Here is a 21,466-nt window from a genome sequence, read left to right as displayed (position 1 = left end):
AGAGAAGAAATATATTTATTTTTGAACCAAGCCGTTTTACTACCACCACTTTCCCCATGTGCTCAATTAGCCATTAAGGGTGGGAGTTAAACTGCAGTGTACTCCCCAAAAGTAACTGAGGAATTTCTGTAGAAAATGTGAGTATTGGTTATGTTGCATACAAATATTTCTCAGTAAAACTTAAATTCTGACTCCAGTGTCTAGAAATCCAGAAGTCACTTTATGGAGAGCCTAGAGACCAAACCTATAAATATGTCAGTTCACTAGGAATCACGAAGCAATTTGGATGATGATTAAATTCCTAAGCAAATTGAGACTAGAGTTTATTAAGACGTGATTCTTCATTTGTTATTTTATACGTCAAAAGTACAGTCGTTTTCTAATCATTTTGCCTTCAGTTTCCAATCACCTCCCTCTCCGCTTTCTTGCCACTGCTAAAATAATCTTGCCAAACATATTTCCACTTGCTCAACAATCTTCTATTATTTTCAGGTCCAAACGTCTTTCATTATCATTCAGTATCCCTCTGCTTTAGTGTATTTTTCCAAACTTTTACACCCTTTTCCATAGCATGACCCTTTGGTCCAGAAAGGGTGCTCTACTCACCAGTGTTAAAATACACCTTGCTCATTTTAGCCTGTCTTTTATTATTCTTTCTGTGCACAATCTCTATCTTTCCCACTTCTGAACCCTCATTTCAGATCATGTATGGATCACTAATTTTTCATTAATTATATTTTCTGATATTTGTAAATGTTTCCCACATTGCTCTAATTACATAAGAAATTTGTGGGGTGAGTTTAATTTCTTGTCGTATCTAGAATGCTTTGGCCCTGTCCTAGCATTTAGTAACTTGTTGCTGAATTAAGGTCTGAATTTCAATTTTATGTGCATTATGTTAAAACTATGAACTGATAACACTGTTGCATTATTTATATGCCCTATAATAATATTCTGTAATAAAACTCCTGATACCTTGGGGGAGAAAAATAACCACAACAAAATATTTTAGGCAGAAGCAAGGAGCCTGGAGTTCTAAATTAGCTGCATGAAATTAGAATATGGGTGTTCCTTATATGTAAGCAACTCATTTAAGAACTGAGAACTGCTAAGTTGCACATCTAATTTACCAAATCCTCAGTGTTATGCTAAGTATAAAAGTACAAACATGGAAAAGATATTTTGCAAAACTAAAAATACTTGACTGTGTGTGTATATATATGTGTGTGTGTGTGTGTATATATATATATACATATACACATATATACATATATATGTATATATACATATATGTATATATATGTGTGTATAGATACAGCTATATATATATATAGACATATATATATATATGTCTATATATATGAAATAATTGTACAACTAACTCTTTGAGTACTGTTTACCTTATATGTTGGTACAAATAAAGACAAGTTCATACATATTATACAAAACACATGTCACAAAATCTTGGTGTAATATATTATTCTCTCTGTCTGAAGGGTCATCTTTCACAGCTCCCTGAAATTTATTCAGGCCTCACTTCTGTGTATTATCTGAGAATGTAGAAAATATGAGACAGATTCAGACCTATGGTTCAGGCAGTCACCATGTCAGTCTAGACTGGTGTCTTTGATGGTGGAACAAAAGGCAATTTTATAGGAAAGTATGGCTGTCCACTATAATGTCAGCCTTCAAAACTCAGATTAGTTTGTTCCTCTGTCAAAACCATTGTGATCTCAGCTATAGAGGGTCATTGATTGGCTTGGTTTTGGAGAACAGCAAGGCAGATGGTATCATCCCATGTATATTCTCCATAAGCTTTATTTCCATGAGTCTGTGGTTATAGCGCTTCTCATGACTGAAACACCTATGGAAGCAGGGCTCACAGAGGTTTTTCTACTAAATGACAGATTAACTGAATGAGAACAGTTTTGTTCGGAAAACGGGCTAGAACAAAAATAAAATTTCTATGCAATTAGTTCTGAAGCTTTGAAAGAATGACAGAAATATTTTTCTCAAATACACATTTTCAAGCAAGCTTTAATGAATTTTATAATATCATTTTAAATGGATCATTTACATAGATTTGAAAATATACTCAAAGGGATGTTGGCCTTTATAATGAGATTTAGCCCTGGAAAATCTAGAGCATCATCAACATTCTTACAATTCAACCATAGACTAATTAACATACATTTATTTGTTTTGACACATTGGAGACTCTTTCAATTCATTCAGGCAACAAAGTGCACACTCTTAATTTCTCCCTCACTTCTTCAGGAGAATCCAAAGATAAAAGTGCTATTTCATTAGGCTCTGACCTTTATAATGCCATCTCTAAACAACATCCTTATTAGTAAACTATGATGGAAGTGCCTTTAGGATAGAAACAATGAATATTTATTTAGGAACTGGGTTCTGGCCAAGTTTTCTGTACCCTAAAGGCATAAATATTATATCCAGAGCGCTTCATTTCCATGCACTTACGATATTTTTTTCTCTGCACATTTGTGAAAGGCACTAGTGACTGTGCGACACTTTTGAGAGCTCATTTGTCAACGGCTCACTTGTGGCATTTTTATTCAATCCTGAAATGTTAAAGAGGTATAAATTCTGATTGACGCTCTTAATTTAAATAGTTAAAATATAGAGGAGAGTGTGCTGATTACCTTAGTCTCCTAAATTTTGACTGTCTTTTTCAAAAAGGGGTGGAGCAGTAGTTAAATAACTTGTTTTCCTGAAGTCTGTCTTTGGGACAGAGTGTTGAAAGCTGGCGAGGAATTTTTTTAAAAAACATTCTCTCTGTTATTATTATGTTTTCCTGTGGAGAATGCGTTTGCCGCACCTCTCAGCAGAATTACTATAATTCAATGAACAGGTGAGATGAATTATGGATGTTGAAGTCGTATCTCGCTAAAGGGAACCAATGGCATTATTTTCAAAGCTCTAACATCTCCTTGAACAAAATGCTAGGGCTGCTTCAGTGCAATACAATGTTTCCATGTTACCCATTTTTTCATGGCTCTCGACTATACTGGAATGTCTGAAGCATTCACATCTCTAAATCACTTTAAGTAACGAGGGGCAGTTCAAGAAATATTAAATTTTCATCACTTTCGCTTTTCTGCTACTACTTTTAATATTTAATTTGTATTTGTGCTTAATACTCATTCCTCTTTATGCCCTAAATATTTTAATTAAAACATTATATGGTTGTAAAACACAGGATGATTCTCTTTTTGGTTTTTATTTAATTTGTAATAAGTATTGTGCACAAGTAGGAACTTTATGAATCATTTTGATTATTATTGAACTTGTCAGCATTAGCTAAATGTACTCTTTCTTCCTTTAAACTTGAAAACAAAAGTATCATTTATGACATTTCATTCAATCTACTTGGTATTACAGTTTTTTTGGATATAACTTTCCTACGACATAATCCCAACTACTTATGCTCTGCATCAACTAGCTTGCTGTTCTTGTTAAATACATGATACATTTTGGTTGAATGAATAAGTGATCATTGCCAAATAGAGTTGATTACCAGTACAAACCGTGGACTTACATAGTCTGTAATAACTTTTTAAATTAACGATGCCTCAGCAATGTAGATAAATATATTCAGAAAACCTGGATGTGTGGATTTGAATAAGGTATGTGCAGTCAATACAAATATTGGTAAGAAAAATAATTCCCTGTTTTAAAGATGGAACTACAAATAGGTTGTTGGAGAATGAGGAAGAACTAGGTGGAAGAATCTTTGTGTGTTATCAGGATTCATTTCATTTAAGTAAGAATGTTCTATAAGAAAGAGAGTGTCCCATTCACACCCAGGGTTTGCCTAACAGGAAGGAAGTCAGATTTGAAGAGTGTGAGGCAAACTTTCAATAAGTATAGATTGCCTGACTGCTCTGTGAAAGGTGTAGTGCCCAGTGGAGGAGGGATACATTTTTTCAGATTGCAGAGGATAGTTATAATCCTTCAGGATTGTAAAATCCACAGAGAAAGATAGAAGAAAACCCAACAACATTAGTGAAAAGTACAGTACTTGAAAGTCCCTACTGTGAGATTTGGATAACAGAAATCCCAGGAAGCCAGAGGCTTGTGAGCAATATATTATATGAGATAATGGGTATGAAAATGCTGTGTAAATGACCAGGTGATGTGCAAATGTGAAATATAACCATTATGTGGCTCACCACAAAGAAGTCTACGATTTTCTGGCTAGCCCTTTTGAAATGATGTACGGGTTAGCCCTAGAGATAGATCCAACCACCAGTTGGATAATGGCAGGTTAAGATGATCTGGGATAACAAAGAGAGCAAGAGTCAAGAATTGTTAGCAAGAATTTAAATTTTCTTCCTATTAGGTCTTCAAACAGAGTTCCTAATATTCACATTGCTAGTAACAAGAGTTCATATTTAAGTCATAATTCTAATGATTTATGTACATAGATTATCCCCACAATCACTGTTATAAATGTTAGTTGGATTTGTCAGCCTGTCCGTATGGTGGACATTCTGTATATAAGCCATAGTCTCTGTATATACGTGAATAGTGGTCACCAAGCTTTCTTGGAGCTCTGTTAGTAAAAATATTTTAAGAATGCATGCCCAACATATGCATATATATTTATCAGTTCCTCACATGTACTTCCACTAATATATTGTGTGCCTAATAAATCATTCATAAGAATAGAAAGTCAACAAGGATGAGACTGAAAAATAAACATAAATTGAAGTTCTACCTCTCTTATTGTACTCCATGGATCACCTCGCATACCCAGAATCCTATTTACCCCTCACTCTGATGACCATAGTACATAGCCATCGTTTGTAGTAATGAAGGTATTGCCATGAGAAAACCATATTAATAATTTTTTCTGCCTGGTAAAACCAACTGTGTTTTCCAGCATCATTGAGGTATGATTGATATATAAAATTATGAAATATTTAAAGTGTACATTGTGGTGATTTTATATGCATACACGTGGTGAAAGGATGTCCCTTAACTAGATAACTAATACATCTATCACCTCACATATTTATCTTTTTTGGGAGGAGAGGAGTAAGAACATTTAAGTTCTACTTTCTGGGCAAATTTTAATTATATGATACAGTGTTCTCCACTACGCTCACCACAGTTTACATTAAATTTTCGGAATTCATTCATTTTATACTCATTCCCTGCCAAACACTTTTCTACTCTCTCTTTCTCTATGATTTTAATTGTTTTTTTTAATTTATAGTCATTTCTTGATTGGGGTACCTAAAAGGTAATTCTCTCTGCAGCATTCTTGAGAAGGGGACACTACTTCCTCAGTCATTCCTATCAGCTAGGTGATGATATGGAGACTACCTCTACTTTTAGCCAATTTTGTGGTTTCAGGTAATCCCTCCAGCAAGGTGGGTGTTGGGGACAAACAAATTAAGAATGAGTGGAGGTCAGTGAAATTTTGAAGTCTCAGCGGGAGCTAGTGGAACTTGTTCGACACCCTCAGTCTATGTATACAATGCCACATGTAGCCAACTAACCATTGTACTGAGGACTTACCTCAACTGGACCAGGCCTCAGCACAGTATATGAACTGGTTCCTGTTTAGATTGTGCACTTAGCATCTTAGGTCCTTAATTATTCCATTATCCCTGTTTATGAAAGGAGTTTACGAGAGCTCCCCTACTTTACATTGTAGTGTCACCTATGTTATCCCCCAGTCGTTTGTATGATTGATAATGCATTTTTGGCTTCTCATTCATTCACTGCATCTTGAGTAGTCCTAGTTGGTATGTATACTTAAAATACAGTGTCGTTGTTGATGTGGTAATGATTCAAAGCATGTGCCTAAACGGCATATCCCTGACCTTCTTATTAGGTCTTCAAACAGAGTTCCTAATATTCACATTGGCTAATAACAGTTTATATTTAAGTCATAATTCTAATGATTTATTTATACAGAGTGTCCCCACAATCACTGTTGTAAATGGTAGTTAGATTGCTCAGCCTGTCCATAGGCCTGGAGATATATATTACTAAATTATACTCCTTACTAGTCATCTAGAAAGAGATATTCTGTATCTTTAGTGTTTGAATGAAATATATATATATATAGTATACATATTATATATAGTATATATATTATATATAGTATATAGTGTATATAGGTACTATATATTATATATATATTTCATTCGAGCACTAAAGACACAGAATATTTCTTTCTAGATGACTAGTAAGGGGTATAATTTAAAAATTAATATTATGTGAGAATCTAATGCAAAAACATCGTGGCTGTAGTTGATAACACCATATTGTATAATTTAAATATGCTAAGAGAATAGAACTTAAATATTCATTGACAGATGTATTAATTAACTAGATAGGGTAATCCTATCACAATGTGCACATATATCAAATACCCCCATGCACACTTTAAATATATTGGAATCTTATGTGTCAATGATACCTTAATAAAAACAATATTTAAAAAATAAATAATAAAATAAAAATTAGGACTGACTTCAGAAGTTAGAGAAACCAGAGTGGGATACCCAGGGATTGTCACCTAAACCTTTCATTTGGAGCATGAAGCCAGACTAAGTAGCAATAATTTGTATTTAAGAGAGGCCATTTCATTAATTGCCAGGATATAAACAATGACTGGGAGACCCTGGTGAAGGTATAGAGCCTAAGGTATAGTAAACTGAGCAGACATAGGAGGGCTTTTGATTCAGGCTACTAGTTTCAGGGTGGGGAAACAGGACTCATCCTCTCTCTCTCTCTCTCTCTCTCTCTCTCTCTCTCTCTCTCTCTCTCTCTCATCTCGTAATAGTGCTAGCTATAGTCATCGTGCTACACACTAGATCCCCAGTACTTATTTATATTATATCTGGAACTTTGTATCATTTGACCACCTTCATCCAGTTGCCCCAACCCTGCCTCTGGTAACCACACATTTGATCTCTTTTTCTATGAGTACCAGTTTATATTCCCATGTTCAGTGCACCAGCATTCCCTTTTCTCCACATCCTTTCCAGTATTTATCTGCTGTGTTTTGATGATAGCCATTCTAACAGGTATGAGATAATAGCTCCTTGCGGTTTTGATTTGCGTTTTCCTAATGGTTAATTATGTCAAGCATGTTTTCATATACCTGCTGGGCATTCATATATCTTTAGAAAAATGCCTGTTCAGATCATTTGCCTATTTCTTAATTGGATTGGATTTTTTTTTTTTTTTTTTTTTACTGTTGAGGGTTTTTTTTGTTTGTTTGTTTTTTTGGAAATTAAAACTTTATCCGATATATGGTTTGTGAATATCTCTTTTTTTTTTTTTTCCCTTCCTGTAGGTGGCTTTTCATTTTGTTGATTGTTTCTTTTGCTGAGCAGAAATCATCCATTTCTTTATGGGTCAATTTATATTTTTGAGGAGGAACTGAGCAGTGTGACAGAATCCAATGGCCCGGCCTTGCTGTGAAGAGACGATTAAATTACTGTAAATTTCTGGGAGTTGTTCCTATATTGTAGACAAGATCATTCTAAAACTCTGAATTTTGAGCAGCATTAAAACTGCTCTAGACTAGGAATCCCACGTTTTTTGACAGTAAATCTCATGGGAGCCTGCAGGTTTCTCTACTGGAGCTGGGATCTGCAGTTCAAAGGAAGGAACTGAGTATACAAAACAAAGCCCCCTGCCCAGGCCAATGCCATCACTTCCCAGCACATTTCACTTCTCTCAAATTGAACCCGTGGCAGATTGCTTCAGCCTTACTTGTTTTTGACTTTTAGCATCTTGTGACAAGGAAAAAATAAAAACACTTTAAAAGTGTTTCCTAGAAGAGTGTTCAGGAACTGTGTCAGGAAATTGCTTCACCAGATTTCTCTGCCCTCACATTCTGTGAAATGTAGACCTCTATAGTCGCCTCTCAAGCTCCGCATTGTAACAACTTCAGATATGGTTCTTTCAAAGCACGGTCTACTCATAAGAAGAGGACCTGTATTATAGCTCCCATGTTTCTCTGAACGTCCTTCTGCTTGAAGTTTAAATGTAGCTCAAAAAACTATAAATTTTAGACCTTAACTCTATCAATCTTGTGACTTTACGGCTAGAACCAAATGAATCAGTAGTAACCATCAAACTATCCCATGCATCAAACAAATAACTCTAGGAAGTACAAAATATAGCAGGAATAAATGACAGGCAATGCATGTTTTATAGCCCATCATTTAATGCCTTAACTACAGTATGCACTCATTTAAAGATATTACTTGGCTCTGGCAAGCAATAAAAGCAACTGAGTATTTATTTAATTGTTGCCAAATGTGGTGATCCCATCACAGTGATTTAAGGAAATACAATTGCGGTCCGTCACTAGCGGGATTTATTTTTTTACACACTTGAGAGAAGTGGTCAGTACTGTTGCAGGAAAAGCCTCATTGCACGTGACTAAGTAGCTGGCAAAATAAAAACAAATGGAGAGGGAGTAACCAAATCATCGTGAAAGGGAGAATGGTGATTTGGAGTATATCAAATTTGTTGATTTGGGGACTAAGCATGAGCCCTTGTGGGAACAGAGCCAGGAGTGCAGTTGCCAGGCTCTCGCCCTCACGTGAAAAGGTACTGGCTCAGGTAGTAAATGGCCATCAACTGTGAATGGATGGATATTAAGCGTGGCTAGTTGGCAGTCAACTGTAACCAGTGAGCCATTGGCCACTAATATAACAGTTGTGGCTATGCTAGCAGCGAATGGGGGCTAGCAAGAAGATGGTGGCTGAGCTAGCAAGAGCGGATTGCAGTTAGCACGGAGGACTGCAGCTAGCAAGTGAGGTTGGTTGGCAGAGAGAAGTGGACAGCAGGTTGAGGATAGTGTGGCTCCTGCTTCCTGTGTCTCCAACCCAGCCACCAGTGAGACTATAGTGATATAACTCCCCTATCTATGGCTCCGTGGGTGTTCCTTTTTGGCCTCACCATGTCCTGCATTCTTATGTGGGGAGTGGGACCAGAGACCCCCGCATGACATCCTGCATGAAAGCCCTACTGCAATAATTTGTAAATAAAAGAAAGATTTCCCTGTTAGTTATATAATGATATGTTTTGCTGTTTATATTTGTCATGCAGGGACTTATGCGGGGTATCAGCTCCCGCTCCCCACATAAGAACGCAGGATATGGTGAAACCAAAAAGGAACACCCCCGGAGCCATAGATAGGGGAGTCATACCACTATATTCTCGCTGGCGGCTGGGCTGGAGACACAAGAAGCAGGAGCCACACTATCCGCAACCTGCCGTCCACTTGTCTCTGCAATCTGCAATCCACAATCCGCACTTGCTATCAGCCACCATCTTCTTGCTAGCCCCCCATTTGCAGCTAGCGTAGCCACAGCAGTTATATTAGTGGCCAATGGCTCACTAGTTACAGCTGACACCCAACTAGCCACTGCTGATGGCCATCCAATCACAGTTGATGGCCATTTACTACCCAAGTGAGCACCTTTCCACGTGAGGGCGAGAGCCTGGAAACTGCACTCCTGGCTCTGTCCCCACAATATTTGTTTTGTTATTTATCTCTATTCATGTGACTCTTTGAAGCCAAGAATATCAAGTAGAGATTTTGTTACATGAATCATAACCAAATCGTCGCTAACTTATGTCCTGAACTATCTGTCACTTGAGTAATTTCTTTGTGTATGTCAGGAAGATAGGATGTTATGGTCAAGACAAGAGATCTGAGACAGGTTTTCTAGCATTGTCATTAACAAAAAGAGGATGTCATCCTTGGCTGTGGCTGGCGGTGGGGTAGCGGTCAATACCTTATAAACTGCAGCTTCTCACCTCACCCACAGAGAGGACAGATTCTTTGTTCCGTCGTTCATCTCTTCATGTATCTATCTCTCCATTGATTCAACAAACCCCATTCTATGTGCCAAGTATATTGTTAAAGCACAATTTCCTGCATTCCGGGAATTCATACTCGCTTCTCTCGACAGCTTTGGGGTTCTTGTTCGCACCATGAGAAGCCTCCCTTAGTCTGGAGAGGTTAGAATTTCGGCTACCATCCCCACCTAGTCCTGTCACCCTTTACTTTTGTACGAAGCCATCTTTGAGCATGAAAACTGAATGTGCCTTGTAATAAAGTCTGCATCCTAGCACCAGTGCATAATTACGAATTTCCAGAGTATTGATTTGGGCTTTGGTAGAATTTGAGTTTTAGAAAAGATTATCTGTCTTTGGAGTTTTCTTTTACTTATAGAGACATAAATTCATGTTAAGCACTGCAAACTACTGTAAGCCTTGTAAGCAGAAATACAAGATTAACTTTTCCCCTTAGATATAAGAACATCATATGTTGTTTGGCCAGCATAATTAATTTAATTATTTTTTATGACACTGATTTGTTACCAAAGTAATGCAGAGATTAAACCAACTTGGCCTCCTCCTGGCACCTTGAACGTATCTCTATGGTAACGGATCTTGTACTGTGCCATTGTGAGATGAAGCCAGTTAAGATAAATAATGGGAGATCAGTGTGCACAGATTACTCTGAGCATAAACTTCTGAGGAAATTATTGGTATCATTGGATTGCAGATAAGTTACTTGAAAGTATTTGTTAAAAATCTGAAACTTAGAATGCTTTTAAACACACACCTATCTGACTTATTTAAAGAAAACCTCAGGATTGCACTGTGAATAACATTCTATTCAAACCTACATTTTAGAAATTGTATTTTTTTGGCAAGGAGTTTTTTCATCCTTAGTCACATATTATCAATGGTTTTCCAATTTTAATAAAGAAGTTATTTACTGTAGAAGGGGATTTTTTTAGATTATAAAGTTATTTTTTTAATATTCTAATATTGTTAGGAAACTAATATGTAAGTTTCCTTTATTTCTGCTTAAGTAGTTCAGGGTTAACCCATTCATCAAAAATCTACTTCTGTTATTGTTACTAAAGATGTGTCCGGTTATGTTAGAAATTTGGGGAATTTTTTTTTTTTATATATTTTAAATTTGCTTTCAATTTCTAAGTAATTATGTTAGTATGTATAACATTGTATTTTTACATTAACGCTAAATACAGAAATCAAAAGAAGCTTTACACGTACTGTCTTACATGTAGGTATCAGTTGCCCATTTAATATATGATTATAATTTTCAAACAACTTATGCTTCAGTAATACATTCATTGATTCCAGACTCACCGGTAGCTTATTAGAGAATTGGCTAAAACACTTGCATTAGAAATTTGTCCCATGTAGAAGTCTACTTATGTACCTGTCTCTTGAGCCAAGCAAAGAACATTAAAAGGTAACTTTGGCGGGAGATGAATTTGCGATTTTATCTTAAAAGGGATATAGGAAATAACATTACAGTTATCCTTCTTTAGATAAACCAGATTGAAAGATAGACTTGTAAAATAGCCATAATGATTTTAATAATCAACAATTAGAACCCAATATAGTCAATTCAGTTTTAAACTTGGATAATTACATTGATACGATCAGGAAACTGTGTGCATATTAAATAAGAAAATCACACTAATCGTGTACGTCTTGATGTTTCTCCCATTGTATGTTTAGGACACAATCACTCACACACACACACACACTAACACACACAAATCTCAATGTGGCTAGCCTTTCCCTGCACTGAAGTCTTGAGATATATCCATGGGTGTGTCCCTGCCATGACCATGACCGAATTATCTGAGCAGTCTTTCCTGTTGTGCATATACTCAGCCTGAGAATCTTCTGCAACCTATTCTTCCTGCCATCCCCACCAAGTTACTTGAATTGGTGCTGAAGTAAGAAACTAAATGCCATCTCTGCTTCCCATCTAGCCAGTTATTTTAAGTTAGCCCGACATGTGCAGACTTGAAACTTCCTTTTACTTTCTATTATGATGAGCCCTTATGTCTTGTATAATGGAAGTACACTTCTGTTGGCCGGTTCTGTTGTGAGGCCACCAGCATCAACCTCAGTCTCTCTAGGTGAAATCCAACATGTTATTTATACCAGAGAACATTAATTGAGTCATTATAAGTGAAGCACTAAACTGTTTTAAGTATGCCATTTTATTCAATTCGCATAGAAGGTATGAGGTAAAAACCATTATCATCCCCACTTAGCCCATAAGAAAACTGAGGCTTAGTGAAGTTACATGACTTGCTAAAAGTTACATGAAAGTTGTGGAACTATGATTTTAACCAAGACTCTATGAAATTGAAGTCTGGGTTTTTACCCAGGATAGTAAAAACTGCCTCATAAAGTCTGTTGCACATGACATTATGTGTTTCAGTTATAAGAATGAGTTTTGGGTTGTGGAAAAATTCTGCTAATTATAGCTAATATTCTGGTCTCAATTTCTTGATCTATAAAATGAGGCCCCACTAATACATTTTCCAAGATTCTGTCTTCCCTGACAAATTCCCTCTGTATGAGGTCTCTTGAGCTATGAATCAATAAACTTGTCAAAAATCTCAACAGAAGCAGAACTTAGTATTCAAAAGTGGACTAAATAATATAAACATCTCAAGGAGAGAGACGAAAGGAAAACTCAGAAAAGAAAAAAATGATTAGGGTGGCATGAACCTAAATAGGCTGACCAAAGCTTCAGCCTAGAGTCCTAAAATAAAAAGAGCAAAAGTATTAATAGTGTAACTATTCAAAATAAGTCTCACAGTGATTCTCAAACTTTAATATGAATTATGACTATCTCAAGGGCTTGTTAAAATAAAACACATGCGTTGCCCCTCAAACCCAAAGTTTCTGACTCAGTAGGTCTTGGAGAGGCCTGAGAATTTGCATTTCTAACAAATTCCCAGGTAATGCTGTTTTTGCTGGTCTGGAAAACAAATTTTCTAAACCACTGCTCTAAATTCTATCTCAAATAATTCTTGACACGTGTAGAAATATCACAATAACCAAGGAACATAAAAAGCATCCCCAACTATACTGCTAGAAGTAAAGACTGTTGTTATAGTAACGCAGTAGAATGTGCAGATTTCTCAAAGTGTTAAAAACCATCATTGCATCATCATCAAAAAATAAATAAAAAAATGTATAGCATTCATTCTGAAAGACATAAACAAATGGTTGATTACCACAATCTACCCTTCTGTGTTCTGTGTGTCTTGGGGAAGAATTTCTATATTAACTTATTTCTTACTATAATTTTTTGAAGTGTTAATTACTCGTGAATTATACAAGGAAAATAGTACATTTTTATAGACCAAAGGTAGAATAGGTAAAAAATGTCATGATCCTGTTTAGAACATTGTAACATGGAACCATTTCAAATGTTTTCACTAATGAAGCAGTCTGTGTTAATGAACTTCCTTAATTCTATTTCTGAAGCATGTCTCTTCAGTTTCCTCCTTGTTCTCCCTTCATCTCTAGTCTTAACAACGTTAAGTCCTTTGAAATTAGCCAAATTAAATACTTATTTTTGCTGCAGGAAGGCCAAAGAGATGAATAATCCTTTTGATTTGTCACTGTCTTTAAACCTAACAGTTAAATGTATGAAACATTACACAGGAGTTTACATTTTGACCCGCATTCTTCTAATACTTTTTAACAAGTAATAGTGTTTCCCTCTATTACAGGGAATACTATGCTATCTGCTGGGGAATCAGAGATGAATAAATAATCATGCTTTGAAGGAACTCAGTGGGGACAGTGGATAGACAGGAGAACAAATCAGTATAATACAACATGCAGAATGCTGTCTCGTAAAGACAAACAGAGGGCTGGGATTGCTCACGGAGGGCAAGGATGCTTTACATGTGGAAATCAGCGAAGGCTTCAACCAGAGGGTATATTTGAGCTGGCTCTTCAAAGTGAATAGGAATATTCTGGGCCAAGAAGAGGACAGTTTCCTCTAGACAGAGAAAAATATAAACAACCCCATTTAGTGATTGAAGAGACACGCCATCCCAACTATCAGTTTGGGGGATTGAACATATGTGCCTAAATCATCTTCATCAATAATATGCAGCTATTTTTATTGGTAGTATTACATTGTATAAAGGATGAGCAAACCAGAAAGAAATGTACATCTCTATTAAATGTCTTAATAAAGGCTGTGGTATAAATTTGATGAAAGATTCAGAGCAAGAGAAAATTTTTCTGAAAGTGAAATGAATCAGAGAAGGTTCCCTATAGGATATAGGTCTTCAGTTAGTTCTTGGAGAACATTCAGGATTTGAGTGCAGGCTCAAGTCTGACAGTGACAAGTACAGGGTGAATAAAAACAGCCCCAGATTTGCAAGAAACCAACATGAAGATCATGAATGTTTTCTGATTCTGAGCGTCTTTAGAATATCCCTGCTAATGTATATAATGGTGTGTGTGTGTGTGTGTGTGTGCGCGCGCGCTCACATGTGCATTAAAATAATGGATTATTCATTTTGGATTTTTGGTTTGTAAAGGGCCACCCTCACCATAAACCTTTGACATTTATCTTTTCACATGCTATAACATTTATGATTTTGGCAATGTAGAATGATTTGCACTCCAAATGCTGTTAGTCTTTATTAAGTCAAAAAATAAAAATAAAAACTCACAAGTGTCTTTTACTCATCATCCAAAAAGGGAAGGTTGTTAAAAAGGCTGTCATATAAAAAAATTATAATAATAATAAAATAATAAGCCAGATCCTGAATAATGGTAAAGGAAGACTTTTTGTGTATGTTCCCAAAAGTTTTTAAAAGCTTTTTATCTGGGCTTACATTCTTTTATTTAATCAGTGAAGGTGGATCAGCTGTCCATACGGCCTGGGTGGATGGAAGGTTGAAGTCCACAGCAGAGCAGGCCAGTCTGTGCTTGCTATGTGCCAGTAAGCTGAGGCTGGTGATTCCTGAACACAGAAATTAATGTTTTTGCTAATCCTTTTGTTTTATCCAGGTCACATCTCCTGCATGCATACATAACTAGAAGTTTATTATGCTTGCTATTTGTTCTGCAAATCTGTGTCTGTTCAAATGAGGACTATTTTTAAGTGAAAGAAAATAATTACTAAAATGGAATTTATTTGTGACTGTTTCACTTTGCTAGTCACAGGGAATTTTACCGTCTCCCAATCTGCTTTCAAGTTGGCAATAAAATCAGCGAGTTATATTCTCTTCCTGAATTACTTGCTAATTAATTTTGTATTTTCGATTTACTACCTGTCTCTCCTCCTCTCAAATAGTTTAAAGCCCTCTCCTTACATCTGCTTTTCATAGAAACCACAGGAGTCAAGAAACCCATGATAGTGCCAACTACGGAAAGAAACAGTACCAATTAAGGTAAAGGAGTGTTCATGCCTTAAAGAAAGTTTTGTGTTAAGCTGAAGGATATTTCGGAAGCTCAATTCATAGCCCTTATGCGGGGAAAAAGGATCTACAATGAGTGATTATATTTCAAAGAGTTCAGCAGTCAGAATCACTGCCGGCAAAATTGTTTAATTCTACTCTTACGTGTTCTTAGATTAACAGGGTCAGCATGTATACTTGTTGGTGTATTTAAGGAGCATTTACACATTGTCTGTGAGCAAAGGGTTAATTGCTTTGGGAATGAACAAAGCGATGGGCTTTGTGAGAAAGGAAAGAAATCTTCGTCATTTTTATTTTTTCACCTACCCTGGAACCCGGCAAGACTGTGGTCTGAAAAGGAAAGAAGAAAAAAGTGAAGGTGTCATGTTGGCTCTCGTGACTTCATGAAACGTGTTAACCTTGGCAGTTGTCTCGTGTCTGTAGACCCTGGAATTCTCTAATAATGAGTCCCTTTAAAATTTCTCAACCATCCTTTTATTCTCTAAAACAGAGAATCCTCCATTTCAAGACTGATGAGTAGGCGTAGGGGATGGTCTTTCAATGGCATGTCTCTGACCAAGTACCACTTCAAAAAGAGGAGGACTTAATTAGATTAGGTTGGTGCAAAAGTAATGGCATTGTTTTACAATTATTTTTAACCTAAACCACAGTTACTTTTGCACCAACCGAATAATTACCTTAGCTGCCTTGACCTGCCTAGGAGACATTAGTGTAATAAATATCAGGAATCCATCCATTCTTATTATTTGGTATTCATTGTTTATTCAGTATTTATTAATTCACTCGAGAGAGAGTTGGTAAGATTCTGATCTGTGTCAGGCAGTATGGCCAGATGCTATACACATACAGATCACTAAGCTCACATGGCTCCTCTCCTCAGAGCGATTATGGTCTTAGTGGTGGAAGATCTGTGGGAGTAATCTACAATTAACATATTCAAATACTGTATTATAAGATAAAATATTTAGTATGATTAAGAGAGAATATAAAGAACATTCTGGAAAAAAGTTCTCCGTATAAAGGCTAATGGGTAGGATAGTTTTCTCATCTCTTTTCAGGTTGAGGATGGAAGGAGGCAGATTTAAACACAGGTGGAATTTCACAAATCTCTACATGGTGAAACATGTTTGGGATTAGAGAGCCATCCTTCTCTCTCTAATAGCTTATAGAAGACATCCTGAGGAGAACCACCTACTGAATACTCCTGCATTCAATGTAGAGCACGTCCTTCAATACTTTCAACAAATATTCATTGAGTGACTATTTTGTGACAGGCACTGGCCCAGGTGCTACGCATAAGATTTGAAGATTTTTTAAAATTGTAATTTAAAATATAAAGGGTCTCTGGCAACAATTCATTTGGCTAGAAAACCCAAATTATTAAAATAGTCCAATATCAAAGCAGTCTGTGAATAACTGTTTTCCCCCAGTGCTTGCTTTTTCCTTTTTAAAAAATGGCTACGACCCACAGCTGAAGTTAGGAACTCATTTATAATGTATATGATAAAGGTCAGTTGCATTTTAAAACACACTAATTTAAAGTGTAGCATTAGTTATAAATTGGGATCTTTTTCTAAATAAATTACCATTAATATTTTAAACAAAAATATTACCCGAAACCCCTGAAAAAAGACAAGTTCCAAACACTCGTGGAGGTAGAGTCACCTCATAAACTCCTCTCACATAATCGCAGGATTACAAATATTTGTGTTTAGAATATGGGATGCATTTAAAGATCTTCTTTCCATCCTTAGAGAACTTTAAAGGTTTTGCAATATACTACTTTTGTGTAATTACAGTAAAGTCATAAATGTTTTAAAAATACATTTAGTCCATTATACGTTTATTGTATCCGGTGGCCAATGTAACACTTCAGAGGATTTAAGCATCCTTGGGCCATCCAGGTTTTTACACGTTGATTGAAGTCATAGTTTGGAACTTAGTGTACTAACGAGTGTGCTTCCATCGCTTTTGCATTTGAAATGTAAAAGGCTTTATTTTGAATGCACTGAAGCATATTTTTTAAAGATGGGAATTTTATGCTTCAGATATAGCCAAGGAGATTTCCTCAGTGTCGTTTTGAATTCTTCACAAATCTAAGAAGGGAATCCCTCAGGTAACATTTGAAGCATTTTGAGCACTTGTATTTCTAAAAGAGGCACTTAAAATAAACAACCAAAAATGGTTTTAGAAAAAAAAAGTGTGTGTGTGTTTGTGTGTGTGTGTATTTTGTGATATTTACATATACTTAGTTATTCAACAAGGAAATATAAGATGATTATGAAATACAATATTAGGTCACTTTTAATTTTTAAAGTAATCACTCAAAAGTATTTTTTTTCTGGAGCAAGTGAGAAAGAGAGAGCCAACAATTGTTTAAAGCATCAAGATTCTCTTGTCCCATAGCAAATAAAAGTGATTCAAATATGCTGTAAAAAGCTTAAAGCAACAGATATCTTTTATTCTGTTCTACACATTCATTAATAGAAAAGTATGTGTTGAACTCTGCTGACAGCTTTGATTAGTACTTGGTACTAAATTGTTTTTCAGTAATACAGAGCTAATATAGAGTATTTTTTACCTTTGTTCAAAACCGTAATTTAATATCATCTTCTCAAAACAAAGGACAGGCTGGATAGCAGAATGGATGGGGCAGATGCAACATTTGCTTATCAGAAAAGGCCTAAGTATCTATTTTGGTGCATCTGACAGCAGTAAATGAAGATTTCCAAATAAATAAACAAGCAACATGGAAAGACACATAAGCCTAAGAGCCACAATTCCCATTAGTGAGAATAACAATGGAAAGAAATACATTCTGTCATGATTTAGCTGTATAAAATAAATCTTAATAAACACAATTTATGTTTAAAAATGGAAAAAAATAAAGACACATATATACTTATAGTGGTGTTCTACGATTTCAGGTTATAGCAGACAATTTTTACATTTAGGGTAAAAAGCAAGAGAGTGAATTTTCTTTTGCAGTTAACTCTATGTGGTATGGATTTCTGAACATGTTTATTTTTTGACATATCTATGGAATGGACAATGCTTCCCTCAGGAAGTGGAAGTGAAATGTAAACTGCTCAAAGTTCCCACAAGATTCTACTGGATCGTACTCCTGCTTTCCTCCCACCTTGTATCTTACCGTTGTTTTCTGGACCTCAGTCCAGCCACTTTGCCATGACTCAGTTTCTCCAAAAATCAGCTCTTTTCTGTCTCAAGATTTTCACATTGCTTTTATTTTTAACTTAGTTGTGCCCTTAGGTCTTTCCTTGGGTTCCGGTTCAGGTTCTCATGTCACTGGGAAATAGTCCTGTCCTTTCTAACACCAACTCTTCCAGTTATTCTCTAGTGTAGCCTAGCCCCAATCTCCATTTACATAGCATGTAAAGCCACCCAAAATCATTTTGTGCTGGTTTTTCTGTGTGTTTGCTGCCTGTCTTGCCCCCTTCACAAGGAAGCTCCACGAGAACTACCCTCTTATCTGCCTCGTTGACCACTGTATTTCTTGTGCCTAGGATGTGTTGTCCCTGGCTCCAAGTAAGACACTGAGGCATGTTTTTAAATTAGTTTCCGTTTATTAATTTGGTGATCCAAAGTAGTATGCTATCATCATGTGTCCTACGGGGGAAGAAAGAATAGCCAATACCTACTGTTTTCCCCCTGCTTTAGACTTCTGTTTTCCCCAGAAACGACTTCAGGGAAAAAGTGATTCTCTGTGGAGAATCATGGATACCATTATTTTTTCCTACAGTTTTTACCCCCACAGCTGTGTGTCTTAAAATGCAAGTCTTAATAGGTAGTAAGCAATTCAGTGGGTGAACGTCCTAATGTCTACAAAATGGCTCAAACACTGTGCACATTAAACAATGGAGAACGGATCCAAGTCACAGCACCTTGCTCTGGTCCCATTTTAATTTACTTTGTTGAGAATCTGTGTCTGTGAGGTACTAAAAGTGGGTGTGCTGGAGGTGGACAGCTATTTCTGTGCATGGAGCAGTGAAACAGTGGGACTGACAAATGTGGGGAGAAGTGGTGAACACATTTCGATCTGAGCAGCTTGCTTGTGATTCTAATGATTTTTAGTGTTACTTCGATGACTTCTGAGAAGTTTACAGCCATCCATCTCAAGTGAAAAACTACATCTAGAGGGATCAATGTAGCATAATAGACAGACTGCTTGGCACTGGATGAATTCTTATTCTTAAACATCTATCTACAGCCTAAAAAGTTATCGCCGAATGTTTAAAAGGGTTTCCAAAAAGGGACTTTTGTGTCTACAATATTATGGTAAGCATGCTCAGAGATGTATTGTGCTAAAGCCGTGTAATGCACAGGTTTTAAAAAGTGTTTCCATTTTCATGCAAGTGAATGTTTCTAGTCCTTTTGCAAAGACTACTGAAAGTATATTTCATTGCATGGGCTTCATCCAGACATTTTACACAGAGATCAACAAAATCCTTTTCTGAGCCAGATCATAACAGTTCATAAGATACAAAGAGAAAAAGTACCTTCTCTGCCCCTGATTCCTTTATGTTCTTAAACTGCCCTTCTTCCCCATGTCAGATTTTACTTATGCCTCAATGAAAGCAGCTTTGCTTTACAAAGTGAATGGTAGTTGTCATAATGGACTGGAAGCAGCATGGGGGAGGGGCTGTGCTTCCTACGGTAGCAACCCCACCACAGGGTACCCAAAAAGGTGCCAGTCGGTACTTTTCCCTCCTGTAGTATCAGGTCATTCTCAGAGGCAGAGAGCAGATGTTTCTCAAAAGGGGGATGGCCCCAAATGCGCACCAATGAGGCACCAGAGCCCAACTGTAAATGATCTAAAAGCTTCCTACAGCTAGTTTGTGGACCTGTGTAAGTGCATGTCAACTATAAGTAGCTAAGGAAGATTTTAACAAGTTATTTTATAAAAGTTCCTTTATTTTAAGATTATTTACTTCCTTTTTTTTTTCCCTGTTACAAAGTTTGCACTTTTGTAACAGTGGTGTTAATAATTGTAGAAGTGTAAGTTTGGTAAGTTTCTTCATTGGCCTCCTCCTTCACCCCACAAATGGGCAATGTGCATTGGTCTGCACGTGGTATTTTAATCTATATTGATCCATCACATTCTAAGACATGGAGACTGCTGGTTTAGAAGTCACTTTTTAAGCTTATGAAAGATATGTATTGTTTCATTTTAAATACTTTTACAGCCTCCTTCCTAACCTGTTGTTAATTCCAGCTCATACCATTTTAATAAAGAAACCCAGGCAGGCTATTTTCACCCCTTCAACCTAAAAAGCTACTTCTCATGCGTGGCTCACACATCTACACATTACCTTTTTAAGGAGTGCTCCTGCATTCTTTAATTTCATTAGGTTTTTATGACACAGTTGCAGTTGCAGCTGGCAGAGAGACTCTGGTATATTGAAGTTTTGTTCCATGAGTCATTCCAAGTGTAACAAAAATGCAGTACATTGTTTCATGAATTTGTCAGGCCTTCATGTTTTGTCCCAAAAATTAGTCTCTTGGTAACTGCAGGGTCATAGACAACATTTGAGGGTCACTTTTCTCTCTATCTCCAAACCTAAAATGAGAAGATAGCAAATACCCCTTTACCAAGTCCTACCTCAGTACACTTTCACAATTTAGTCATCAACACAGACACGTCACCTGATGCATTGATTGTCTTCATGTGAGACCGAAATATCCACACACTGAATCCTTATCCCCACCAACCCCAGGTCACGGACATAGTCTTTCATTTGAAGTACAAATGTGTTGGTTTGTGATTTTGGCCTTGGACTACGTGGCATGGGAATTTTTGAAGACCGGGGGCATATCTTCTCATTTTGATATCCCCAGCACTTAACACAGACCCTGGCATGAAAGCACATTGTTGACTGAGACAATGAATACATAGATACATAATTATAAATTCTCTATTACTGTGTCCTGGCTTTCTAGTCATCTCTCCAGTTAAGTCTTTCTGGGGCTGTAGGGAACTGAGTGTTTCAGGGTCAAATGCATACTTTACAAAAACAGCTTGCTTACAATGATGTTTTTAAGAAAATGAAAGCTGTGATTTCTTTCACATCTAAACACAGAATGCTTTTACAAGACAAAATTGAGTTTTGGTTAATATAGCACCTCAAAGTCAATACTTCAAG

The sequence above is a fragment of the Rhinolophus ferrumequinum genome, chromosome 4 (genome assembly GCF_004115265.2).
Source record: "Rhinolophus ferrumequinum isolate MPI-CBG mRhiFer1 chromosome 4, mRhiFer1_v1.p, whole genome shotgun sequence".
Taxonomy (NCBI): Eukaryota; Metazoa; Chordata; class Mammalia; order Chiroptera; family Rhinolophidae; genus Rhinolophus; species Rhinolophus ferrumequinum.
This window is presented reverse-complemented; position numbering follows the sequence as displayed.